Genomic DNA, 17,346 nt, shown 5'->3' on the forward strand with positions numbered 1-17,346 from the left:
GATGTGAAGCCCCTGGGACCATGCAAAATGTTGCAATATCTCAAAGAGCTAAAGGATATTTCACCCCATGACCCAGAATACTGAAAATGGGATATGTTTTCCTGCCACCATCCGGAAAGGAAAGAAGATAAGTTTCCAGAAGCAAAGCAACCTGACTGGTAAGGCAGGATACGCATACAGCTGTTGTTTGTTTTTAACTAACCTAATGCCGTAAACACTCTTGGGTCAGATTAATCTTCACCACAGGGTCACCCATGGACACCTCCACCTGGCTGACCCTGAGAGGTCCAACAGGACCCTCCATGAACTCCCCCTTTTCAACGACTCCGGGAGACAGTGCAGCCTGACATCAAAGGACTAGCGGCCATTTAAATTTCAGGATTGCAATTTTGATGATTTTTTTTTTTTTTGCCATTTCATGACAAAGCAGACCCAACAGAATAAGAAAGTAATTTCCAAGACTGATAACTTCGTTTCTTTGGTTTCACCCACTTTCTCGTTTTCTCTGATCCTAAACCCATTCCATGCCAAGAATAGTACAAATAGAGATAAAATCAGGAAATATAAGGGACACTGGCTCCCAACAAAACCCTCATTGAAGCAACAAAAGAAGAAAGAAACAGTACAGGGAGGGAGCAAACAAAAGAAGGACCAGTGCTGGGTGTCCAATGGCTAAAATATACTCGCTAAAATTCTTAAGTCTACATCTCCCCTCCTGTACCTACCTCTGTGTTTGGAGACACCCAGAGAGCCAGACTCTCTTTCTTATATTGCCGAATGAAATGCCATTTCTTATTTGAATTTTCACACTAACTCCTTGGCCTCCTCCTTTTCTCATCCTCTTGATATTTGGATTCCCCTCACGCTGGCCACTGTTCCTTCACACGAATGCTTCCTCTCTCCTGTGACTTTTTTCTCCTTGTTCTTTCAAACCAGCTTTACTCCCGGACCCTCCCCTGGCCTCCCACGTGGCCTGGATGACTCCCTCTGTCTCTTCCTTCATCTCTTTCCATCCCTCATGTGTCCACGTGCCTCCTTTTCCCACCCCACGTCCCTAAAAAAAAAAAAAAAACCAAACCACACCAAAAGAAAACAAAAAAACCACTGTAGTTTCTTAGGCTTCCTTTAATTTAATGCAAAGCAGAAAGGTCACTTTGTATTTCTCTTGCTTCTATTAATTTACAGGTATTCAATCTATCTCTGCTAGATAGGCTAAGGAATTCTTTATCCGTTGCCCTCTTTGGGCAAGGACAGCTATATGAAGTTGTCACAGAGGGAAGGTTACAAGACATGGTAAGGCACTGGGGAGAGAATTAATGGTCTTTCACTAAGCTAGACAGGTAAAGCCATAGCCGGGTAGTCGGAGAAAGCAGATCTGGGCATAGTTTTGTTAAGTTCAGGGACACATGTGCACAGGTTTGAAGACAAAGGAAACTTGCCAGTGGAGATAGAGGGAATACAGAGAGCCTCATAGTCCCTCTGTGATGGGGAAAGAATGTGTTCACAGGACAGAGGGTGACTTTAAGGAGCAAAGGAGGATGCTTTGCTCTGGGACAGCAAGGAAGGACAGGCTGATAAAGGATTTTGGTCAACCAGAGCCTTGGGCTGTGTGATCAGAGAATGTTGAACTGGATGGAACTTTCAACATAACTAAATCCCACCATCTGATTTTCCAGAAGTGGAAGCAGGGTTAGAGAGGCTATGACTGCCCTGAGGTTTCAAACTGCAGCAACGAATGGGCTAGAAGTCACATTAGGGTGACAGCGGTCACCTGGAGGGGCTTAAGTTTTTCTCTCCAATAAAACAGCACATGCATGCTGCAGTGATAGCCATTTCTCTCTGAGTTTACCTCCATCAGGTGCTCTGGTGTGACTTTCATTCACACTTCTGACTCTTCTAGGGCTGGGACCCACTTCGCTGTCAGCCAGGAGTGTCATTTCCACTTTCTCCGTCGTTATTCCCTAAAGCTGTGAGTAGCCATTGAGTTGCACGAATAATTGTGCATTTAAGCAGGTAGGTCTGCACAATTCTAGTGTTTCCATGTACTCTCTTACTTAATCCTCACTGCAAACCCAAAAGGTTGGAGACATTATCCCATTTTACAGATAAGGAAAACAGAGCATGACTAGGTTAAACTGTCTGCGTTCCCATCAGATAAATCACATCAAGCATTTAGAACAGAGCCCAGCATGTGGTAAGCACTCAGAGGCTGTTAGCTGTTGTTATTTTTAACGTTATACTAGACGTCATTTTATGTAGCAGGTGGGAGCACAGACTCTGGACAGATTCTCAGAGTAAAACCACCATGGACACTAAGGGTGTGATCTCAGGGAAACTGTTACTTAACCTCAGTTTTCATATCTGTAAAATAGACATCATAATAATAAAGAAATTACAACCACGCACAATGCATAGTAAGTACTAAGTATCATTACTTCTAGATGTCTGTTTCTTATTCTTTCCTAGTTTAAAGCCTAAAATAAACTATCCATATGCATCAGATTAATATTAATTAAGATTAATACCATCCAAGCCTGGGTGGCCAGACACCATGAGCAGAGTGGTGAAGACCTGACAGCTTTGTTTCCTTATGGGGGTCTCTAGAATTCAGCAGCATTAGCCCTCCAGTTTTACTTGGTTATTCATTCAACCAACATTTGTTGAATACCTACTAGGTACCAACAGAGGAAAGCCACGGAAGTGTAAGTCATCCCTCTTGACTTGGAGGTGCTTCTAGTCTTTTCAAGGAGACAGATAGAGAAATCATTTCAATAAAATGTGCTGGAGTGGAGACTCCACCCCAACACCCAGAGAAAGAGATGACATCTGAGCTGGGTGTTGAAGGATGAAAGAGGGGGAGAGGGCAGAAATACATTCCAGGCAGGGGCAACGCTGGGCAGCCTGGAGGAGCCTGGCTTGGTGAGGAAGCAGGGAGGGAGGAGGGAGGAGGTGTTCTGTTAGGGAAGGTGTGGCAGGAGAAGCGGGACCTGTGAGATGGAGAAGCATCTCGCATACCCTTCTAGAAAATCTGAACGTTACCCTACAGGCAATGGGAAGCTTGCAGAGCTTTTAAGGAAGGGAGTGATAGAATCAGATCCGACTTTTTTTTTTTTTTTTTTTTTTGCGGTACGCGGGCCTCTCACTGTTGCGGCCTCTCCCGTTGCAGAGCACAGGCTCCGGACGCGCAGGCTCAGCGGCCATGGCTCACGGGCCCAGCCACTCTGCGGCATGTGGGATCCTCCCGGACCGGGGCACGAACCCGTGTCCCCTGCATCGGCAGGCGGACTCTCAACCACTGCGCCACCAGGGAAGTCCAGATCTGACTTTTTAAAAGAAAAGTCTGCAGGTGGTGTGGAGGGTGGATTCGGTAAGGAGGGTGGATTCGGTAAGTAGGCTGGAGGCCAGGAAGGCAGTACTGAGTCCCTTTCAGAAATCCTCCCTCTCAAGATCACCAGTACCAGGACCCAGAGAGCGCCATGGGGACAGAGGGGATTAGGCACTGGGAACACAGTTAATTAGGAGGTGGAATCAACAGGACTTGGTGACAGTCTTTTTGGAATGAGCTATTGGGGGTGAGGATTGCACACCAAATCACTGCTCCAGAGCCTGGATGGAGGGGCGGCAGCTGCCTCTGAGATACGCAGATCAGGAGCAGAAACACATTTGAGATGAGGGTGGAATGTGCGGTGAGTTCAACTGTGAGAGCACTGAGGCTTCTGAGGGCATCTCAGCGGAGCTGTCCTGTGGGTGGTGGACAAGATATAGGACAAGAGTTCCTGAGAGAGGCCTGGCGTAAGGCATGGATGGAAGGGTAAACGGTAGCTGAAACCGTGGAACGTCCTGACCCGGAGAAGAACAGAGCGGCCACCGTGCCTGGAGGTCACAGTACGAAAGATCCCAGGGCCGTGGGAAGGGGAGAAGTTTCCTGGATAATTACCAGGAACTTAAGGGTTTTTCTCCATAACTTAATGTGTTAGGTTCCCGAATGCCCTAGCTTAATTGGAGATGATGAATTTTGTTTCTGCATCACTTCCATAAGGGGCTGGAGGCGTCACGGAGAAGTGGAATGGAACAGAGTGACTGGCAGCAACCAGAAAACTCAATTAAATGGAATACGTGTGCGCATCAATTTAAAAAACGTCTGGGGCTTCCCTAGTGGTGCAGTGGTTGAGAGTCCGCCTGCCGATGCAGGGGACACGGGTTCGTGCCCCGGTCCGGGAGGATCCCACATGCCGCAGAGTGGCTGGGCCCGTGAGCCATGGCCGCTGAGCCTGTGCGTCCGGAGCCTGTGCTCCGCAACGGGAGAAGCCACAACAGTGAGAGGCCCGCGTACTGCAAAAAAAAAAAAAAAAAGTCTGAAATTGCCCTGCCCAGACTCTCTGATACTCAGACCCAGTCCCTGATTCACCAAGTTAGTGTTTTCCAGAGAAAAGAACCAGTTCTTACTTCAATATCTTTAAAAAAAAAAAAAAAAGACAAGAAAAGGCTAATTCAAATCATGCCTTAGCACAGTAAGTCTGTACAAACTAATTAAAACACTTGGTTGATTTTATAAGAAATTACATCCTCCCCTGTGTAGTGTCATTTGCTATCCTGTGATAAGCAGAAGCTTCAACTGGCAGTTAAATTATAATTACTAATAATTATATGTCATTTAAATTATTAACTTATTTAAATTATGAGAAAACTAGTTAGGTATACTTAACGCACTTGAATTGAAAGACATCAGTTTTCAAAACGTGAAGTTTCTGAGGATTAAAAAAATAAAAATAAAATGATATCCTGGCTGGCAAAAAGTCTGGGAACCCATAGCAAATGCTCTGCTCTTATTCACTGTCCTACTTAGTGAGCTGGGAGCCACCTGGCAGGGCCACAGGCATCTCCTGAGGTGACCAAAGGGTCCTGCCTGCTCACATTTCCAAACACTTCTGTGAAAGAGATGAATGGAAAATTTAAAATCCTGCCCAGCTAACTCCCAGTCATCCTTCCAGAGACTCTAAGAAGCCCACCAGGGTGGGTGAAGTCTCCCTCTGGGTTCTGTTTTGCCAGATTCTTTTGTCATTGTCTGGGTTTGTGTTTCGGTTTGTTTTGGTTTTGGTCTGGCTCTACTATCAGACAGCAACCTCTTAGGGGCAAACATTACCTTATTCCTGCCTCTGTTCCCAACACCGAACACAGTGCCTGGCATATTTCCAGAGCTCCAAAAATGTGTCTGGAGCAGAACACAGACAATCTGCTCTACAAGGAGATTTGCCTTTGAAGACAGAGGATGAAGAACGGGTATTTTCTACCACGAAAGTTCCAGCGGCAGCTCTGGGCTCAGCAAGATGGAGGAGAGGAGGCCACCTTGCAGTCTGGGTGTGCTGGATACAGGAATCTCTTCCTCCAGGCCATGCCTGCAGCTGAGCACTGGATGGCGGATTATCAGTTTGCACCCTATGAGACAATGGATCTAAATAAGCTTTTATCCTCAGAGTTAGGACTAGTGGAGCCTGGAAGAAATTTTAATTAGGGCAAAGATGGACAAAAGTATTTGCATTGAATGCTGGGTCTTCCCGTTCTGGCAAACGGCAAGAGTAAGATTCAACTCCAGATGCTCGCTACGTGTGTTTCTCCCCCTTTGTAATGAAGATCTCAGTTGTCTCCGGCTTTACCAGATCTGTTTGTAATTGCATTCCTGTCTCTGCTTCAAATTACTCTGACCATTTTCTGCGGAGCTCTGTTTTATGTGCATCCTGGTAGGTGTGACTCCTTCTTAGCTGACTTCTCCAGTCATTTACCTACTCACTTACCCAAGTGGCTCTCCTTTTAAAAAAACAAGCAACAGAGTCTTCAGATTATTTATTTCACTCAGCACAAACAGTTCACAAATAGAAATCTAGGCTTACAAAAGCATTTGGGGGAAGGCTACTTTTAAAATCTTTGAACTGCCAGACATCTGTCCCTAATGGATAAGAAACGTATTGTATGTAATTTAACTACCACCTTCTGTTTTCTATTCTACATTTCTCTTCCCAGATAAAGGGCCTCTCCTCATATCCTCTTATCTTTGCCTAAAGCATCACCTCTGGAAGAAGCAACTAGGAGCCATGAAGAGAATTAATGTGGTCGCAATATGGGGAGGAAAAAATTAAAAGATGTAAATGAGGCTGAAGGGCAGAGGCTTTCGGTTCAGACTCCAGTTGCAACTTACACCTACCTCCCTGTGTCCTTTAAGCGCGTCAGTGTAAACTGCCTGGACCACGGGAAGAGGCTGCATCCTGATTCAAAGATGAGATTTCAGACTGGAATTCTCCATCCTGGTCCACAAGGGGAGTCTGGGCTTCCACCAAGCCAGGAAGAGACCTCTGGACTTGACAAATCCTTCAAATTAATCCTCTACACGAAAGGGCTTATAATCTATTCATCTGATTTTTTTTTTTTTTTTAGCATTATCTTTAGAACCTGGTTGTCTCAGGTATAAGAAGCTGCCTAGAAACCTGCAGGGGCTCGTGATGGAGCGTAGGGGTCGGGGAGGCGGAAGGGAGGAATGGGTTTCAAGGTAGAGAGACCCAGTCCAATGACTCACTGTATGATACTTCTCAAGGGAGATCCACTTCATAAGATCAGATGCTAAAGTGGACGATTAGTCCTTCCGGTGGCTAGGATGCATTCTGACCCCCCTGGCAAGGATTTTCAAGGCCACACTGCAGTGCTGGAGAATCACATCAGTTTATGTCCAGGCTGAGATGCCAGTTCTGCAGTGTGTGTGTTTGTGGAGTGGAAGATGGGGAAGGTCACACTGTCGTTATCCAGCCTACATCCCACGGCTTCATCTTCCATTCATGGCTATTCTTTTGATACCACTAAGTACCGGTAGTTGGGAGAAACAGGACATGATTGATTAATGGGGAAATTCAGTGGGATCAGAATTTTAGAACTCTACTTCTTAAACTCTCTGAGTATCTGTCTCCATGTCAAGAAACAGGACGAAGAAATACGTCACCTAGATGAAGGGTCAGGGTAAGCATGAAGGGACTTCACGTATACTAGCCTCTACAAGGGGCTTAGGAGAAACACCGTTTTTCTGTCTGTACAGTAGAAGCATTGCTGGAATTTTTTCCGGGGGTGGTGGACTTTGAAAATCTTCCAGGATGAAATCACCTTGAGCCCTCTCTGTGAAATAAAGCTGTGACTTGTTCATGGGCGAGGGCGGACCCCGAACTGTTTCCTGAAAAAAATTCCTGGCTTGGCCTCTGATCCCTTCACCTTCCACAGTACTCAAATACTTCTAAAGTCTACGGATCGCCCCTCAATTAATGACACAAAATAGGGTCTCTCTAAGCCCATGAACGGGTGCCTTCTAACGCTTATCCAAAGGCTAGGCCAGAAAGAGTTCCTTGTGAAGGGTTTTTTCAGAATTATTCAGTCCATCACTCTTCTTGGTACTTCGAGTTCTTTCTTTGGATACAGCCAGACACCAGAAAAGTAAATACTTAGACATTTAATCCTTAGGTTCCAAAGAAAACAGAGAGCTGCATTTTCACTGGGGAAGCCCCAACGCAGTCAGGCATTGGGTTGGATCTGCTTGCGTTGTGCCGTTGGGGCCCCTCCATCCTCTGGGTCCACCAGAAGAGACCTCAATCAGAAAAGGCTTTTACTGCTAAGGGCTGCGGAAAGCCTGTCTTCCACCGAGTGCGCTCTCAGAACTGACTTTCTCTCCCCTGTCCTTGTCTTTTGAGGTGGAGCCTCAGAATTTAAGTTGAAACTCAACGGAATAAGTCCGTGGCCCCTCCTGCCTGCCTGATGCTACTGCATCACTCCTCAGACCTCTGCACCTATCCTGTTAGTCTCCCTCCTCCTACTGTAGCACGTGCTTGGGTTGTGAGCTGTCTCCAACCCTTTCTGGACATTAGAAAGTCCTAACAAGCAAAGAAAGTGCTTAATCCGTTTCAGAGACCCATGATTCGACTTATAAAATGGCCAGGCCTTACGTTTCAAGTCTCCTGTCCTCCCAGCGGCCCCTTACACTTCAGTTCTCAGGACACTGACGAAGGGAGGGCGTTCCTATTTAAACTAGTAACTGATTGGCTTCCAACTCTCAGCACCAACTCCTGCAAATTCAAAGGTATAGATAAATGTTTGTTGAATGAAAACCAGATCTGCAAACGGAAGACATTGAAGCTTTGCTCCACAGTTTGAAAATTCTCCCCACATTCAACTACATGAGCCCCCAGTTTCCTGACCTCGTGACTGGTTTTGTTTTGCTTTTCTTTCTGAATTCCCGCTAGTTTGGACACCGTTATGGAGGAGTCAGTTCCTTTCTGCCTGTTTCACTCTCTTCAGGCGAAGGCTGAGAATACTGGTGAGCAGGAGATGGCAGACTGTTTTTGTAAAGGGCCACGCAGTGAATACTTTAGCTTTTGCAGGCCATGTGGTCTTTGTTGCGAGTAGAGTTGATTTTTATTATTCTTGGGTTCCGTATTTGTGAATGTGCCTACTCACTAACATTTTTTTTTTGTTTTTGTGGTACGTGGGCCTCTCACTGCTGTGGCCTCTCCCGTTGCGGAGCACAGGCTCCGGACGCACAGGCTCAGCGGCCATGGCTCACGGGCCCAGCCGCTCCGCGGCATGTGGGATCTTCCCGGACCGGGGCATGAACCCGTGTCCCCTGCATCGGCAGGCGGACTCTCAACCACTGTGCCACCAGGGAAGCCCCCTACTCGCTAACATTTACCTGTAACCCCCAAATCAATACCTTTGGTGGTTTGGCAGTCACGTGTGGGCAGAGCAGCAAAAACTGCGAGTCACCTGACACCCATGTTCCCAGCACTGAGGGTGAACAAGGCAAACTTCTGCCTTCGTATTTCAGCTCTCACACTGTACACAAACATCCTTTTTGGGATCTATTTAGTGTCGCGTTTATTGCGTTGTGTGAGTGATTTTGCTGTTTAAAACGGCCCCCAAGTGTAGTGCTCTGAAGTGCTGTCTAGTGTTCCTATGTGTAAGAACGCTGTGATGTGCTTTAAAAGGGGAAAATTCATGAGTTACATAAGTTTTGTCCAAGCATGAGTTACACCCCAGTTGGTCATGAGTTCAGCCTTAATGAATGAACAATATATATTGAAATAAAGTTTCTTTAAACAGAAATACATAAAATAAGGTTATGTATTGATCTGTTAACAAAAATGTTGTGACCAGAGACTTGCAGGAAATTAACCCTGTATTTCCCTTAGGGGCAATGGTTCAGTATTGCTGATTTACAGAACATTGATTCCATTCAACTCTGCATTTGTAATGCGAAAGCAGCCATAAACAGTATGCAAGCAATGAGCATGGCTGCATTCCAATAAAATTTCCTTTGTGAACATGGAAACTTGAATTTCACATAATTTTTTATATGCCACAAAATATTATTCTTTTATTTCCCCGCTAAACTATTAAAAAATGTAAAATCCAGTTTTAACTTGCTGGCCACACAAAAACCAGTGACGGGCTGGATTTGGCCCATGGACCATAGTCTGCCAACTCCTGCTGTGTAGCCTTATCTTCCATGAATCCCACTGCTTTGAAGCCAGATCATGGTAGATTGGAGAGACCCACATCTCACTCCCCCGTAGTCTCTGCCATCCCAGGACCAACACTTTCATGATGCATGAGAACATTCATGATGTCTGTGTCTTTGGAGTACAAGGAGACAGTTCTGAAGCTGGAGTTCAGATAGCTGGATTTGAAAGCTGGTTGTGTGACTTCCCAGCTGTTTTACTTGAGGGAACTTTCCTGGGCTTTATGCCACAGAGAGAATCATGGCAGTCTGTCTCCTAGGCCTGCAGTACAGGTTAAACTGCATCCGAGGGGCTCTGCAGATGGGATTCCTTTATCACCCTCACCACGCCCACACCAGACCAGTTAGGCAGCTTGACCTCTACCCTTGGGGTTCCTTGGACATTCATCACCCAAGCCTCACTAAGGGAGCAAGTAGATACCGACAAATCTCATTCCTTTCTACCCTGCCTCATTTTCAGGGGTCAGGGAGACGACGCCACGCAACCAATAAAAGAGCAGGAAGATATTTCCCGAAAAACCGCAGCCCCCCTTTCCATTGCCTCACAACTTATACAGTAGGGTGCCCCCCCAGATGGCCCCAGCCTTGTTTAGGCTCACGTGCTGGTGCGAAACCTCTCAAATGTCAGTGCTTACAAAAGAGGGAAGAAAATAGAAAACTCTGTTTATTTTCCTGACTTAAAAGATAACATCGCTTTGCCCTTTCCTTTTGTTTAAGGTCAGATGGGGAGCGTTCTTTGAAAGTGGCTCCAGGAGAGTTTCTCAGAGATCCATGTATTTAGCAATTTATGTTTTTCACTCCGAATGGACCACTTTCAGTAATAATGATATCATGATGATTACGATTATAAGAAACAATGTTTCACCTCATCCGTAAAAATGAAGTAATGATTCAGATCCCAGCCTGATGTTTAAAGTATTTGGCAAGCTGTACAGGAAGGTTGTTATATCTAAGTAAATGTTGATTTTAAAATGCCAGTTTTAGTGGATTTTATAAGCAATGAATGACAAATTAATCACTTTTATCCCAAGGAACTCACAGCACTTCACAGATACGGTCTCATTAATGTTTGCAGAGTGGAAAAGCATCATTCATGAAACCACAGCCTCAGACCTTAGAGCAGCTGGAAGGGCCCTCAGGGAGCCTCACCAAGTCCTGAGTCTATGAACCAGGAAGCCAAGACTCAGGGCTGCCGACCTTGGGCGTCTTGGATCCAGGAAGGAGGGGGAGGTGCGTGCGTCTGGAAGTGCGTCTGCATGGCACGCTCCCCCGACTTGGACGCCAGGAGTTGCGCAGGAGGCGGGGAGGGGGGCGGGGGAGGAGGGGGAGGGCGAGGGGATCCGCCCCTCCTCGCCCGGGTCGCCGGGGCGGAGCCAGCCCGCGGCACGCGTCCCGGGCGTCGAGGGGCGCGGCGAGCGCGCAGTCACGTAGCCACTAGGCAGTCAGTCCGCTCCGCGCCACCCTCGGACCGCGCGGACTCTTGAAGGTCAGCACTTTGAGTTATGGGTGTGATACAGGAAGGGAAAACTCCTCCTTTCCTTCCCTTAGGTGTATCTTCCTAGAAATTGACAGAAAAATGGGAATCTGGCACATTCGTGTATCTGATACACTTTTTGAAAGCAAAGAAGTGTCACCGAATGAGCAGGTGGCTCAGAGAGCACGAGTTTCTCCGGTTTTGCAGATAAGGAAGCGGGTTTGGTCCTAATGGAACCGGCCCAGTCCCCCCGCACTCCCTTGCTTACCCGCCTCGCTCCCGCCCCTCCCCCCCCTCGTTCTTTGCCCTTGCCTCACTCACTCCAGCCGTTGCACTATTTTTATCTGGTGGCTTAGGACTTGAAACAATGCATTAAAAACGGCAGAGCTGGGAGAGCTAACCCCACCTTCGCCAGCAAGTGAGGGTGTGTCTTTAGCGAGTTGCTTCATCTCTTGGGAAGCGGGGAGTGCAACAGGGGCTAACCGCAGGTGCACCCCGAGGCAGCGGGACTTGTGTGTTACGTGCGTGGAAGGCAGGTCTGCTCCACCGCTGTCCTTTGCTGAGCCTTGATAAAGTGCGAGCTCTACTCAAAGCCCAAGCTCGGTTCCTACGCCCCACTGCTGTCAAAGCTGAGTCCGAAAACCTGCACGTTCTCACGCCCCCCCACCCCCCAGACCTTGCCTGCCCTCAGTCAAAGGGACTGATTGATACTACTTGCACGTGGTGGTTAAGACCACAGTTTCCATTACCAACAGAGACGGTTTTCAAAGTCTGGTGGTGGAATTGAAGCCTTCCAAAGAAGGACTAATCAGAAGCCCGATATGTAAAGCAGTGGAGGCTGGAATGCATCGAGTGGCCTGGCTCCGCAGGGGACAGTTTGAAAATCTCTGGCCTGTAGGATAAAGGTAAGGCTCTTCAGCGTGCTTGTCTCCAAACCTTCTAGTCTGGTCTCAATCACGCCCCGCCTCCACTCCCACCCCATGGTCCAGACACATCAGAATATGATGTCCCTTTCCCTCTCCACCTCCCCTGCTCCTGGATTCTCTGCTCAGAAGTTACTTCCTCTGTCATTCTTTCCTCGGAGGCCTCTTAGTGCTTTGTGCCTTCCTTAAAGGTAGCAGCTGTCACACTTTGGTTGGAGGTCACGAGTCCTGAAAACAGGAACTGTGCCTTGTTTTTGCAGCTTTTAACTGATATTTAAAGAACACTTGAGTGCTGGGTTCTGGGAATACAGTTCAAACTCCTGGAGCTGACACCCTAGGAGAAGGGGAGATGCAATGAGCACCATCGAGTAAAAGGTGTGGCCTGTAGAGTGATCAGTAGGGGCGCAAGAGGGGGGAGGACGGAATAGAGAATGTGTGTCAGTGGGGATGGGAGGTTCCAACTCAGGCACGTGGAAGACGACAGGGGCGTCAGCCTGAAGGTGGCGAAGGAGAGAGCAGTGTGGACCTTTGTGGGGAAACTCTTCCAAGCACTGAGAGGCAAAAAGCAAAGACATTTAAGGTGGGAGCAGGGAAGAGGCCAGATGGCCAATGGGAAGCGAAGAAAAGAGAAAATGGGAGGAGACAAAGGGGTGAGATAGAGAGGTGAGGGGTTTTACCGGAGTCAGTGGGTTGGACCCAGTGTTTTGAAGCTCCCACAGTCCCAACAAAGGACACAGGGGCTGCCATGGTGACCCTTCCAGTGCCCAATTCTCGGGCCTTGTTATTTTCTTTCTTTAAAATTTTTTTTGGCTGCTCTGTGCACGTGGCAGGAGGGATCTTAGTTCCCAACCGGAGATCGAACCCTCATCCCCGCATCCCCTGTAGTGGAAGCAGGGAGTCTTAACCACTGGACCGCCAGGGAAGTCCCTTTGTTAGATTTCTTTGTTTCCTTTGACGCCATTAACCTTCCCCCTTTTTTGAAAGTCTGACTTTTGGAACTCTGCTTTCTCCTTTTCTTTCCTACTTCATTGGTCACTCTTTCTTGGGCAGCTGTAATTTTCTGCCTCAGGTCACCCTTGGAGGGCTTTCCTCCAGCCAAGGCCTTACCCTCAGCCCACTGACCTTGTTAACACGCATCCTCGCAGTGTGACCTCATCCACATGGCCACCTAACACGTCAACAAGGTTGGTTCCTCTGGCAAGGAGGAAGGGGAGGATGGCAGAGTGTACCACGGCCAGGAATCATCTAGCCCTGCTTTCCTCTCCAGCTCCAGCTCCTGCGCTTTCCCCACATGTAACCTTCTCTCGGGTCACTCCAAATATCTCCCACTTTTAGACATCTTAAGCTCTGCTTGATACATAGTATATTAAATTAACTATTGCCAAGAAGCAAATCCCCCAGAACTCTTTCACGGCTTACAAAACCAGTAATCACTTATATAACTCTCGGTTCTGGCTTAGGTTCCCTCGTGAGACCACAGTTAAGATGTTGGCCAGGGCTGCAGTCACCACTGCTGCTGGAGGATTCCCTGCTGAGACGGCTTAGTCACCTGACTGGTAAGTTGTGTTGCCTGTTGGTGGGAGGCCTCAGTTCCTTTTCACATGGGCCTCTTCGCAGGGCTGCTTGAATGGCTCGGGCACTGACTTCCTCCAGAGCATGCAATCCAGTAGAGCAAGAGGGAAACTGCAGTGCTTTTTATAATCTAGCCTCAGAGTTCACACACTGTCATCTCCATCGTTCTCTATTGGGCGCTCAGAACAGCCCTGATCCATTGTGGGAGGGGGCTACATGAGGGCACAAATAACCAGGAGGTGAGGGTCATTGGGCGCCATCTTGGAGGGGGGCTATGCCATGTGGTTATCCACTTTCGAAGTCTGAATAACTCTGACTTGTCCCTCAAAACCCTGCTCGCTGACACACAGCTAGTTCCATGGAGAAGCCTCCCCTGGTTGGTGAACTTCCTCTTCTCCTTGCATTAGCCCTTGGGCATCTCTCCCTTCCCTCATGTACCAAGCTGCACTGAAATTGGTGATTTACTTGTTTCTCTCTTCCCTAGTCTTTAAGTTCCTTGAGAGAGAAGAGAGCGTTTAATAGGACAACGTGATATCACAGTGTCTTGAACAGTGGTGCATGGCAGTCTCAGTATATTTTGTATAAGGAATAAATGAATGAGTAAATCACATTTCCTTTTCCAATCAGAAATATTTATATAGCACTTAATTTATATCGCACCCCACTTCAGGTCTCTGTTGATTGGTTTTCATATTTCAGCTTTCATGTTGCATTTCCCACCCCAGTCTCACCCCTGACACAGCCGTATTCTCCTTTGACCCAGCAATTCCATTCTAGGAATTTATTCTAGGGAAATAATTACATGTGTGTCAAAGAGGTAGCTGAGCGCTGTCCATTGCAGTTTGTGTATGATGTTTGGTTTTGTAGAAAACCTAAATTTCAAAAAACAGTGATTTGATTAAATAAGATATGCAATAATAAAATCAACTATTATGTAACCGCTAAGGTAGTACCAAAAAATGTTCAATTGATATGAAAAGATGTTCAGTTGATATTTTTAAATGAAGTAAAACGAAATTATAAAATGTTTTAATTTTTAATTTGTGGTAAAATACATGTAACATAAAATTTATCATCTTAACCCCTTGTTTTAGTAAATTTATTCATTTATTTTTGGCTGCGTTGGGTCTTGTTGCTGTGTGCAGGCTTTCTCTAGTAGCAGCGAGCAGGGGCTACTTTTCGTTGTGGTGCTCGGCTTCTCACTGCGGTGGCTTCTCTTGTTGTGGAGCACGGGCCCTATAGCGCACGGGCTTCAGTAGTTGTGGCATGTGGGCTCAGTAGTTGTAGCTCGCAGTGTCTAGAGTGCAAGCTCAGTAGTTGTGGCGCATGAGCTTAGTTGCTCCGTGGCATGTGGGATCTTCCCAGACCAGGGCTCGAACCTGTATCCCCTGCATCGGCAGGAGGATTGTTAACCACTGCGCCACCAGGGAAGTCCCCATCTTAACCCTTTGTAAGTGCACAGTGCAGTAGGGTTGAGTGCGTTCACATTGTTGTGACACCGATCTCCAGAACGTTTTTCATCTTGCAAAACTAAAACCCTATACTATTTAGCAACATTTCTCCATCCCCCTCTTTCTTCCTCCCCTCAGCCCCTGGCAACAACCATTCTACTTTCTGTCTTTATGAATTTGACTACTCCAGGTACCTCATATAAGTGGAATCATATAGTATTTGTATTTTTGTGACTGCTTATTTCACTGAGCATACTGTTCTCAGGGTTCACCCATGTTATAGTATGTGTCAGAATTCCATTCCTATTCAAGGCTAAATAATATTTCATTATATGTATATATCGCATTTTGTTCATCCATTTGTCTGCTGGTGGATACTCAGGTTGCCTCTACTGTTTGGCAATCATGAATAATGCTGCTGTGAGCACAGGTGTACAAAGATCTCTTCAAGACCCTGGGTCATGTTTTTACTTTTTTGAGGAGCTGTCATGCTGCTTCCATAGAGGTTGCACCACTTTACTTTGCCATTAATAGAGCTCAGTATATCCGACTGCCTTGTGTTGTATATTTTGTCTGTCCTTCTAGAACCACTCTCTACTCTTGTTGACCCTCCTCTGTGCCCTTGGCACTTTGACCTTTGTGGGCCACATCAACAGACTCTCTCACTTCAACTGGGTTTGGCCAATAGAAGTTTCCAGCAGAAGGTTGAAAGGCAGGAGGAGAGTGAGGTCAATGAATTTAGTACCTAGCTCCTTCTTTGTGGTTCACCTCAGACTGCATCTCTCTATTGAGGGCCACAGCGCCTACCAGAAGGCCCTCTCCATCTAACCAGCACTGTCTCTCTCTGTCTCTCTCTACCAGTTACTGCCCCTTTCACTTGCTCTTTCAAGGCTATGCATGGTTACTAGCTTCGAGATGTACCGCACCATCTCTCTTTGCTTGTCCTAAACTCTGCTCACACCTTTGTAAATAGTCCTTCTATTAAACTCTCCTTGAATTATCCTGGTTTCCAGCCAGGATCCTGATGCATCCGTATCTACTTGACATCTCCCCTTGGAATTCTCACAGTCATCACAAACATGACATACCCAAAGCGTAACCTTTGACTTTCCTTCAGTCCTCTGCTCCCCACTTTCTGCGATCTCTGGGAACATTAGCACCGCCAAGCCAGGTGCACAAGACAGACGCCTGGGAGTCCTACATGATTTCTCCCTCTCCCTCACCCCTACTTGCCTTCATCTTATCCATCACTAAGTCTGTAAATTGAGCTTCACACAGCTGGCTTCTTGCTCTTTAGATCTCAGCTTAAATGTTATCTTCTTTTAAAAAAGAACCTTTCTCTACCCAACAGTAAGGACCCGCATCCCTTTATTCTCTCTCCGGGTACCAGTTTGTTTGCTTCTTAGGAAGCAGTATCACTAAGGAAGTGATCATCTATTTTACTTGAGAGTTATGTCCCTTTGGTAGAGAAGGATGACTCTGAGCTATAAAGGGTAATGAACATAGCTCTTAACATCACCTAACTCGGAGGCTGGTTTTTCCTGGGCTTGATCCAACATGGCAGAATTAATCTTTGAAATTCCAGACCTGTGTCTGTGTTAACCCCTTTAAGGTATAGTACCCCTCAAAGCCTCATGGAAAACAAACCATTGGCTTTATCCATCTATCCTACACTGTAGAAATAAATTACATGACATCTGGGGTTTCATAAGAGCCCAGTTCTATTGGCAGTAAGTCCAGGGGTTTCTCCTTGCCTGTACATTTGCTTCAGATAAACTCCACATATAAAAACAACTTTGAAAAGATGTAATCTACATGCATAAAATGCCAGATTTATGATTTAATTATTTGGCGCAATCAGTGATCTGAAAGTTCAGAAAACAAAACAAACAAACAGAACCCTAAATGAAAGAAAACATTTCTGAACCAAATTGCCTTCCTGGTGTAGAAAGTCCTCATATGCATGGAGTCGGACAGGAAACAGAACTAGATCTGTGTGTTACCAGAACAGAACTAAAATATTTGCCTTTTTTCTCCTTGTGGAACATCACCTAAAAGAAATGCCCATTGTGTTTGATGTAGGGATTCAGAGCAGGACTTGCCGTGGTGTTTAGGGTCTCCTTTGTATTGGTTTCATCTGCTTGAACCTTGGGTTGAACCAAGCAAAGCATAGCATTGGATGCTACCTCTGATTAGGGGCTCAAGAAAATATTTAGAGAGATGGGGAAAGTATAAAATGAGAGGATGACTGGTCCATTCCACAAACATTTATTTATTGAGTGTCACGGACAAGGGCAGCAGTCCCCAACCTTTTTGGCACCAGGGAGCGGTTTCGTGGAAGACAGTTTTTCCACAGAAGTGGGGGGATGGTCAGGCAGTAAC

The 17,346-nt window shown here is 46.5% G+C and overlaps 1 long non-coding RNA gene across 2 annotated transcripts in view; it reads left to right on the forward strand.

Annotated features, from left to right (window-relative positions):
• The first annotated feature begins 10,914 nt into the window (after positions 1-10,914).
• LOC109547665 (uncharacterized) overlaps positions 10,915-17,346 on the forward strand; it is a 199,744-nt gene continuing 193,312 nt past the window's right edge. The window contains exons 1-3 of one of the 2 annotated variants that reach the window (XR_012328874.1): positions 10,915-11,030; positions 11,774-11,923; positions 13,402-13,497. This is a non-coding gene — a long non-coding RNA (uncharacterized lncRNA). Of the gene's footprint in view, positions 11,924-13,401; positions 13,498-17,346 lie in introns of both variants that reach the window. The other variant, XR_002173590.3, reaches the window with a different exon arrangement.

This window comes from Tursiops truncatus, chromosome 21 (genome assembly GCF_011762595.2).
Source record: "Tursiops truncatus isolate mTurTru1 chromosome 21, mTurTru1.mat.Y, whole genome shotgun sequence".
Taxonomy (NCBI): domain Eukaryota; kingdom Metazoa; phylum Chordata; class Mammalia; order Artiodactyla; family Delphinidae; genus Tursiops; species Tursiops truncatus.